Genomic DNA, 9,107 nt, shown 5'->3' with positions numbered 1-9,107 from the left:
AGTCATTTCATTCTGGTCTCAAACATTTCAAAACAAACCAATTAATTTTTCATTCAGACATGCAAAATAATAAATTGCAAGGTAAATGCATGCTCATATATTTCCTAATCAATCTAAATGTTAATTAGCACTGTAGCTTTCTTCCTTAATGAGAAAGTTAATTCAAGACACATCTTAGGAATATTAAATAGAAATTTTAAAAGAATAGTTTACTGAAAAATGAAAAACTTCTTTGTATTATTATTCTTAAGCATAAAAAAATATGAATTTAAGTAATTTTTTATTCATTTAAATACGGTGCTCTTTCCGCAGGTTACAACGTTCCGCCAATAGGTGGCGAAAAGTAAATCATTGAATCATTCACAAAACTGATTCATTCAAAGCACTGATTCATTCAGGAATGAAAACTAAAGACACACAACGGTCATTCGACTGTGGAATAGAAGCAACTGTCGACATTGTATCTCAAATGTAAGTTGCTCAATTTCAAGCACTTGAACTGTTTTATTTAGAAATATCCCACTCACCTCTGGCAGGAGAATAGTGTGAGTTGCGCTGACTTCGAGTGTAAATCGTAGCGCTCATGACACGCAGGAAAATTTAATTAACAAATTCGTTGTTGGGCATAACTTGTATTTGTATAATTATGATATGGGACAGCCAGATCACAGTATTTCCTGGCTGCACCGCTTTCAACGGCTCTCCTTACTACCTGCACGCAAAACATGCACTCGTCCTGTGTTGTTCGATCACAAACAAATGACTCTTATGAATAGGGGGCGTCCCTATACACTTTTTCGTTGACGCACGAGCCCCTGTAAAATATATCTAATAAATCCTTGTCTGATAGTGGAGATTACACCGATCCGAGAGTCATTTCCCCTCAAAATACCTAAATAATCATTTTTCTGTCAGCTGATTCAGTCAGAACTAGCGACTCGCGAATGAATCACTGTTGAACTATTGGTCAAATGGGTTTGCAAAGCGGTTCAGTTTGAATCATTCGACGCACTGAGTCGTTCACGACGGTTTCTCATCGTAACGGATGCTTTATAAAAAAGAAAACAAAATATTACTGCATTAGATATTTACCTGCGATCCATTGTATGAATGCAAATGTCTTCTATCATCGTGTACCAGCGATGGCGAAGCTCTTTATTGCCCGTCCAGCTTGTAAACGCTTGTAAACGAACAACACACTGTTTTTGAAACCACTGAACGGTTTCAAAAAGAATATCAAAATATGGAGACACTTTTGATGGGGGAGCCTGAGCACCAGTATTGATGAAAGACTGCAAACGCTCCTGCTAATGAGTCGGTTCTCCTAGTGAATTGTTCAAAAGACTCACCAATACTGACGAACCTCAGGGCGGTTTATGAATCATGACTCACTGAACAGTAAGTTGTTATTTTTTCCCCTAAACTATTCCTTTATTATCTATTGACAGCATCTCTGGTTAACTGTCAATTACTACAGAAACTTACATAACAAAATTTTATTAAAAAATAGTTAACTATTTAGCATGAACTTGTGGTTAAAAATACTTCTAAAGCGTTTATTATTCTTAGTTAGAGTTAATCAAAAGTTATATTTGTTAATATTATTCATTCGACCTGAGCTAACAATGAACAGTTGTATTTTTTAATGACGTACATTAAAAGTAAATACATACTGTAAAAAATTGCTCATTGTTAGTTAATACATTAATAAACTAACATCAACTAATGGGACGTTAATGTAAAGTGTTAACAAAATACATTAATGCACTTAAAGGAATTTGATTGTGCAGTCATAATGACGGTTGCCCCATAGACTTTCTTCATAGACTTTTCTTTTTTTTTCTTTCACAAACTGATGTAAAAGTTAAAATAGTCTTTTTGTGGTAATCAAAAACATGACAAATACTCTGTTAATAAAACTTAACTTGTAACTATATTCCTTTAATTTCTTCTTTTTTAACAGTATGGGAGACCATTGTAGGAAAAATCAGGAGAAAGCTGATGTCAGAGCGTTATGATGTGAATTCATGCTGACATGCTTGTCAAATATAGAGTGCCCTTATATACAAATGCAAATATAGAGTGCCCTGATTCCCATTGTTTTGTCAGACCTATGTATAGCAATTCAGGCAATATATTTAGAGAGCGATAAAACTTAAGCCATGGATTCCAAGGGCTGTCTCATTTTGAAGAGCTCTGTGGGGAAGTGCGCACAGAACATATGATGTAGTTACAGATTGCAGCTAGCTGCCATAAATTCATTAACATGCCTGACATAGAGCCTTTAAAATAAAACTCATGTCACAGCAAGAGCTATTTCCAGGCCTTATTTCACATGTTCTGCGTGAAAATGTAGCTTAATTGTGACCAACATCTGACTTGTGTAGTTAAGCATTATCATATGAAAAAGCAACAAGCAAAGCATCACATGCTGTTTGTTTCATGAGATCTCCAAAGCTGAACAGCATCTATCTAATTGTTTAATATAGATAGCTTACAGGTATGTGAAGAATCTTGTTACGACACCCAAAGCTGTGATTCTGCATTTAACGATGTCAACAGATCACCAAATGGCAGTTTTATTTTGGGCATCACTAATTACAAGCGGTATTGAATGCTTCCTGTGAAAGTGAAGCTTCTGACAGCTATGGAAATGAGAACAGGAGTGACGTTCTTGCGTATGCCTGCAGGTAGAGTGACGGTGAGAACTTTAATGAGAAGTGAATGCAATATTTACAGTCGCAAACTGTTTTTGTTTAGGTCCTTGTGTGAAGTCCCATGTTCTGTTGTTTGAGGAGTTTTCATCACCGCCAACTGTTTGGTGATGCAGACAAAGTTGCGCAAAGGGTTACTGAGTGCTTGTTTTGTAATCACAGCACTGATGTGCATGTGGTTTGTTTAGTGAATTTATGTTATTGCGGTCTAGAAGTTCCCAAGGTGTAATGCCAAATACATTTTACATTTCCCTAAGTCTGCCTGAGCGTTATTTTATTGGCTGTATCATGGCCTTAAAGGAAAAGTTCATGCAACAATAAAAGTCTGCTGAACATTTTCTCACTCACATGCCATCCAAGATATAGATGAGTTTGTTTCTTCATTTAAACAGATTTGGATAAATGTAGCATTACATCACTTGCTCACCAATGGATCCTCTGCAGTGAATGGGTGCCGTGAAAATGAGAGTTCAAACAGCTGATAAAACACAATAATCCACAACATAACTCCATCAATTAACGTCTTATGAAGTGTAAGTTTTTTAAACAAACAAATCAATCATTAAGGCACTTTAAATTCAAACGATTATATCCAAGTAAAATATGAATCTTCTATCCATAATATTGCTTTCTCCAGTGAAATAGTCGTCTAGAGAAATATGGACAGATGGACTCGTATTTTAGCCAGAAAAAGAGGTTTAAAGTCAAAATGCCTAAAATTTGCAGCTTTTCACTTCATGAGACATTAGTTGATGGAATGGAATGGTGTGAGTTACTCATGAATTATTGTGATGTTTTATTCGCTGTTTGGACTCTCATTGTGACGGCACCCATTTACTGCATCTATCTGTGATGGCCTGAGACTGAGTAAATTTTAGCAGTTTTTTATTTTTGGGTGAACTATTCCTTTTAAGTGGTATATTTCCGCAGCAGAACATGATCAGTTTTGAGAAAGCACATACACCTGAAGGTCCCGCTGTCATTGTGTCGGTGGTGGGAGAGATCAGGCTCTCCCTGTAACGCTTTCTGACTGGTTGCACCTCCGGTGATCCATGAATCATGAAACGGTAGGGGCCGACATCTCCTAAATGGAAGGTAAAGTGTTGTTGTGTTGGCTTTCCACTTCTCAGGGAGATTTCTGTTGACCTGTCACAAACAGAGGGCATGGTGAGCAGAGAAGGGAAGCAAACAAAAGGGCAATGATTTCATGCCCGTCTGACTTAATCCAAGTGACCATATAATGAAAGACTCTCAGATGGATGTGTTCTTGTATTTTTAGCCCAGTGTTATGTAAATGAAACCGACCCACTTGTCCTGGGACATCCAATTAAACAATCACATGGAGCAAAGAACTGTGTCAGGACATCCACAGATCGTGATTTCCCACTGAATCATATCTCATATTTGTTCCATCAACTAAGCAGATTCATTGGAGCAACCAGTTCAAGGTGTCACAAAAATAATATTTTTGAATAGAGTCATACTGTAAACACTGGTTCATCAGACATAAGCAGAATTTCCTCAGAAATGCATTGTTGCATTGAATTGAACACAATGCTTTATGTAAGAACTGTTATACAAACCAAAGAAAGTTGACATTTATTTTGTAAAAATAGTGCATTTGATTACATCAGGAACTGTGCACTTGACATACTACTGTTACACATGATAGATTTAACTCTGTTTAATGTGTAAGGCAAAAGGACTTTATTTTATTCCGAAATGTGTTTTTTAATCAGAATACTAGGATTCGTATGTCTGCATTGACCATCATTGCATTTTAATTGGTTATGTAGGAAATTTGCTTTATTCAAATTAAAATGTCATGGTTTTGCTTTTGCATGCTTTTAGATTTCACCTTTTAAAAATAATGGTTGATATTTCTGACGTCATATTTAAGAAAGTAACCTCATTTTTGGGGGTTAAAATCACAACCAACTTTTCTTCCCTATTGTGAGTAAAACTTTTGGATTGAATTTTGTCCATCAGGAATTAATTGGATCTTAAAAAGTATAAAAGCATGTTGCAGAAGTTTCACTTGTAACCATGAATGAATGAAAGAAAAAATAAACAAACAAACAAATAAATAAATAATCCTGAAAGCCTCCTGAGAAAGACCCAGAATATAAAATCAGAAAACATTTGCATAATTTAATCTACCAAATTCGTTGTTTGGACAATTATTTGAATCCCCTTCATTCCTTTCTTGACTAAAACTTCCCAGCTGAGGAAAGTAACATCTGAATCCTTCCTTAGAAAGATCCAGTCTTCTCTCACATGATTACGTGTTTGGTAGTGTATTACAGCACCTGCTTCTTCTCACATGATCAGATAGGAAATGGAAGAGACTCTGGCCGTATATGCCATGGCTAACATCCGGCACGATCTGGCTGGTATCCTAGAAAATCACAGCATGCAAGCGTGCGTCCTTGAAATTACATTCCAAGGTTTTTCAAACATTTTTTCATCCATCTCGGACGTGCTGTTACAGCATGAAGTCATGGGCTTCCATGCTGTGGCCTGGAATAACTATAAACGCAAGCTGCATTCATCACAGAGGTCATCCCTAACCCCTCCGCCATTCAAGACCTCATTAAAAAACAGTGACATCATTCACCAAGCTCAATATTTTAGCCACAAGACAATTTTTCACTTTTCCCCCCACTTTTCTCTGCTCTCAAACACTGTGACTAATTTCCACAGTGTCAATAAAGCTGAGAAATCAGACTATTATTACCCAACCTTTTCAAAAAGCTTGGGGCTAAACTCTTTTTATATTCTCATAATCTCAGCCAGAATGCAAGACAAAATGGAAATATCAGGCATGCAAATATTCAGTGTTTGCCTCTGGGAAGAGAGCCCACAGAAATTCCCCTTGAAGTGCCTAGCATGCTAAACCAAAGATCCAGGCAGGAGGTCATAAACTCTCATTATTAATTGCGGTATATTTGGAGTATGGTCAGGTTGTAATTTGGCCAATGAAATGTAATTAAACAGTGATGTAGTTATGGCATCCGCTGTATCAGACTATACTAACCAAACCCTGAACTACAAAGTGTATAGTTGTTGTGTATTTGTTTAAAAGTACAGTTTTATGCCATAGAAATTGCGCTCTGTTTTGTAAGAATATTTATAATAATAACAAAAATCAACTTTTTTTTATATAGTGCCTTTAAAAGCAGCTGCTCAAGACACCTTAAACAAAAACAATAAATTTAACAATACAAGAGATAACTAGTGAATTTAAGAGTAATTTGTTTGTGAACTTAAAATTAGTTTGTTGTGGTCAGGAAATTTAAGTTTACTGGAGCATTTTCACAGATTTTAGCCTTAATTTACATTGTAAATGGAAATCTATTTTTTCAATGTTTTCATCTTAAAAATTTTCTAATACAGCTGCTGAAGGAGTGACTAAATTTGATGTCTATGTCGCAGTCCATCTCTCTATTTATTTATTTATTTATTTATTCAGCTTTTCAGCTATTTTTAGAAACATTTTTTTTGCTGCCATTGGAAAAAATAAGAATGCAAAAATAACAATGCAATCTAAAGAAGCTACTGACCATTTCCAGTCTCCTAATATTAAACAGCCGGTTGGTATCTAGCTGGTAGCCAAAGAGACTTGATTGAGCTGTGCGCAATCATGCGAAGATGACGTTTTAACTCAGCGATCTAGATGGGACGATGCTTTGAGAGTTTTAAATGTCTAATTGGTCATCAGCACACCGTCTTCTGACACTATGTGAACTGACAGAGTAGGACCGCTGGGAACAGGCAAATCTGAAAGAAATGACTTCTCACCAAATCTGCATTTGACAAGTGACAAATTAGCCTTTTGAGAGATGTTCGGAGGCCATTACGGCGGTTCTCGCATCCCCAGGGGCCTTCTCACAAAGTGACGTTCACCCTACACTCCACATTCAAATTCATGCAAAGTTGCATCAAGTATTGAGACAGTTTGATCGCAACTTTTCATTGTCATTTCAGTTCTCAAAAAAAAAAAAAACAACAACAAGAAAAACTCTTTTCATGAGGATTTAAAAGTTGCTGTATTTCTGCACTTGTTAGACCATCTGTTAATTTATGTGGTAATTTCAAAGTGACTAATATCAGAAAAAAAAAATGTGAAAGACTGTTGATACCTCATTAACAGCTAATTTTAAGACGGGAGCCCCTAAGGAGTTGAGCCCAAAGAAGTTTAACCCTTCACAGTGAGAATGATCTATTTTAATGCACTTACCGAGCTAATTAAACAGCATATTTTTCACAAAACTCCCTCACAGCTGGAGTTTGGCTACATGGACCGGCGACAACCCTGCTAACGCAATGCTATGTGACAAACCTGACCTTTTGCAGCTGCTTTGGTCTCTCTGTCATGTCAGGCACACACCTGCCCACATGCAAACACGATTATGTGCTACTGTATATGTAGACATTTAAAGGAAACTCCAATGAACAACTGTCAGTAGCATGGTCAGTACCTGTCAGAGTTCAGAAGTCATTGTTGCACTTCAGTGTCACCTGTGATAATCTGGCACAGATCAGTTGCTGGCAGTGATTAATGTAAAATGTAATGCTCTTGGCTCAGACAAGCCGCCACATTTGCTAACTTGCTGAACCGTCACTTTCATTGTGCATGAAAGCTCCCAAAATATGCAAAATCCAGTGCCACTCGTTTGCCATAAATAATTTAGATTATGTGCATGCAAGACATCCTGTTATGCAAATGACACTTTAAACTCAATTCATATTTCAAAATTGGATTACAGAGCTAAAAGTAGAAGTCAGGTGCCATGATCTTCACTTTTGCAGAAAACATAGCAGTTAATGCCTCATTTTGAAGTCTAAAAATAGTTGAAGATCACACATTATTCATTTAACTGTGGGTTGCAGTGGTAATTGATTTAAAAAGTGGTCACTGAAGCTCTCAAAGAATAGGAGGTGCAATTTTAAGTACTAAAATGCATTAATATTAACATTTGTCTCTCACAGTTTGGCCTACGGACATGAATGATACTTCAAATTATGCTGTTTGTAGCAGAAAGCAATGTTATTTTAGTATTATTTACTGTTACAGCATTTATTTATATTTTGTATTAGCTTGCATTTGCATGTGTTTTCATTTTAGTTTTAGTTTATGTTCCAAGTAATTTTATATAAACTTTTTATTTAAAAAATAAATACAAATTTTTATGTGCTTTTGCCATTTTTTAACTATTTTTTGTAGCTTTTTTATGCTTTAGTTTTAGTAACTTTAGTACTTAAATATTTAATTTGTTACACTGCAATAAAAAAAATCTAAATAAAGAGAAAGTTTACAAGACCATTCTATTTCAGTCTTTCTACTTTAAAATTCCTTTAAAAGTTTACTTTAATTACCAATTTCTTTGTAATTGTTCATGAAATTTACTAGCAATTTCTGAGTTAAATTTTTTCTACACCAAATGTTTTTAGTGTATTTGCCATTTTCATTTGACAGCAACAACACTGGTGGAAAGGTGTACTAATTACGGTAATCATACAAATGAGTTTTACTTAGCAGATGATAAATTGGCAAGAAATTTCCTTAACCCCCTTGGTGAGACTGAAAACTGTCCCTGCCCACAGAGCTGCAATTAAAATATGGGCAAGTCACTAGGATAATTTGGAATATATCTCAAATTGCATTTGGTGTTGGGATAGTGAGTTTTGGATAAACAGCAGACTGACCCCTGCCAAAGTTTTGTTTTAAATTTAGTTTCCAACTAAATTATGCTCTAGTTCAGAAAAAAGCACTTGAAGATTGTCATCACAGTTATAACAGGAAGATAACATCAAGCACTGAAAAGGTCTGGCTGTCTCCACAACAATGACCTTATGATTCAGTAAACATGATGACAAAAAGTGCAGTGAAGTCTTTGATAGAGGAATAAATTCAAGGATTTCGGTTACCCCAGACTGTGTGATAAAGTTTACTTATTAGTTAGTTATGTTTTGATTAATCCTGTCATGTAAAAAAGTGATTTGGACATTTGAGCCAATATAAGCCAATAAAGAATGTTATATATACAGTAAGTCTCTTATACTCACCAAGGGTGCATTTAATCAAAAATAAAAAGAATAAAAAATATAAAACACAATTCAATAACGGTTTCAGATATTTTAGAATCTATTTTTTGTTTATTTAAGTGATGGCAAAGCGGAATTTTTAGCAGCCATTACTCCAGTTTTCAGGAATCATTCTAATATGCTGATTTGCTGCTCAATAAACTTTTTTTTATTATTCCATTTTCCTTGTACACAGCAAAATTGCAAGTGTTAATTCAACTCTAGCAGAGTTAAAATCAACTCAGAAAAAGTGTGCATATTGTCCCAATCTTTTCAGTTACTTTAACACTCTTCAAAGAGTTAGAG

The 9,107-nt window shown here is 35.4% G+C and overlaps 1 protein-coding gene across 4 annotated transcripts in view; it reads left to right on the top strand.

Annotated features, from left to right (window-relative positions):
* The first annotated feature begins 348 nt into the window (after positions 1–348).
* LOC132124241 (corticoliberin-like) overlaps positions 349–9,107 on the top strand; it is a 28,553-nt gene continuing 19,794 nt past the window's right edge. For all 4 annotated transcript variants that reach the window (XR_009426733.1, XR_009426731.1, XR_009426732.1 and 1 more), the window contains exon 1: positions 349–471. The gene's annotated coding sequence lies outside the window, so the exon portion shown is untranslated. The remainder of the gene's footprint in view (positions 472–9,107) is intronic.

Source organism: Carassius carassius, chromosome 42, assembly GCF_963082965.1.
Source record: "Carassius carassius chromosome 42, fCarCar2.1, whole genome shotgun sequence".
Lineage (NCBI taxonomy): Eukaryota > Metazoa > Chordata > Actinopteri > Cypriniformes > Cyprinidae > Carassius > Carassius carassius.
Note: the sequence above shows the minus strand (reverse complement) of the source record. Positions and strands in the feature narration are given on the sequence as shown.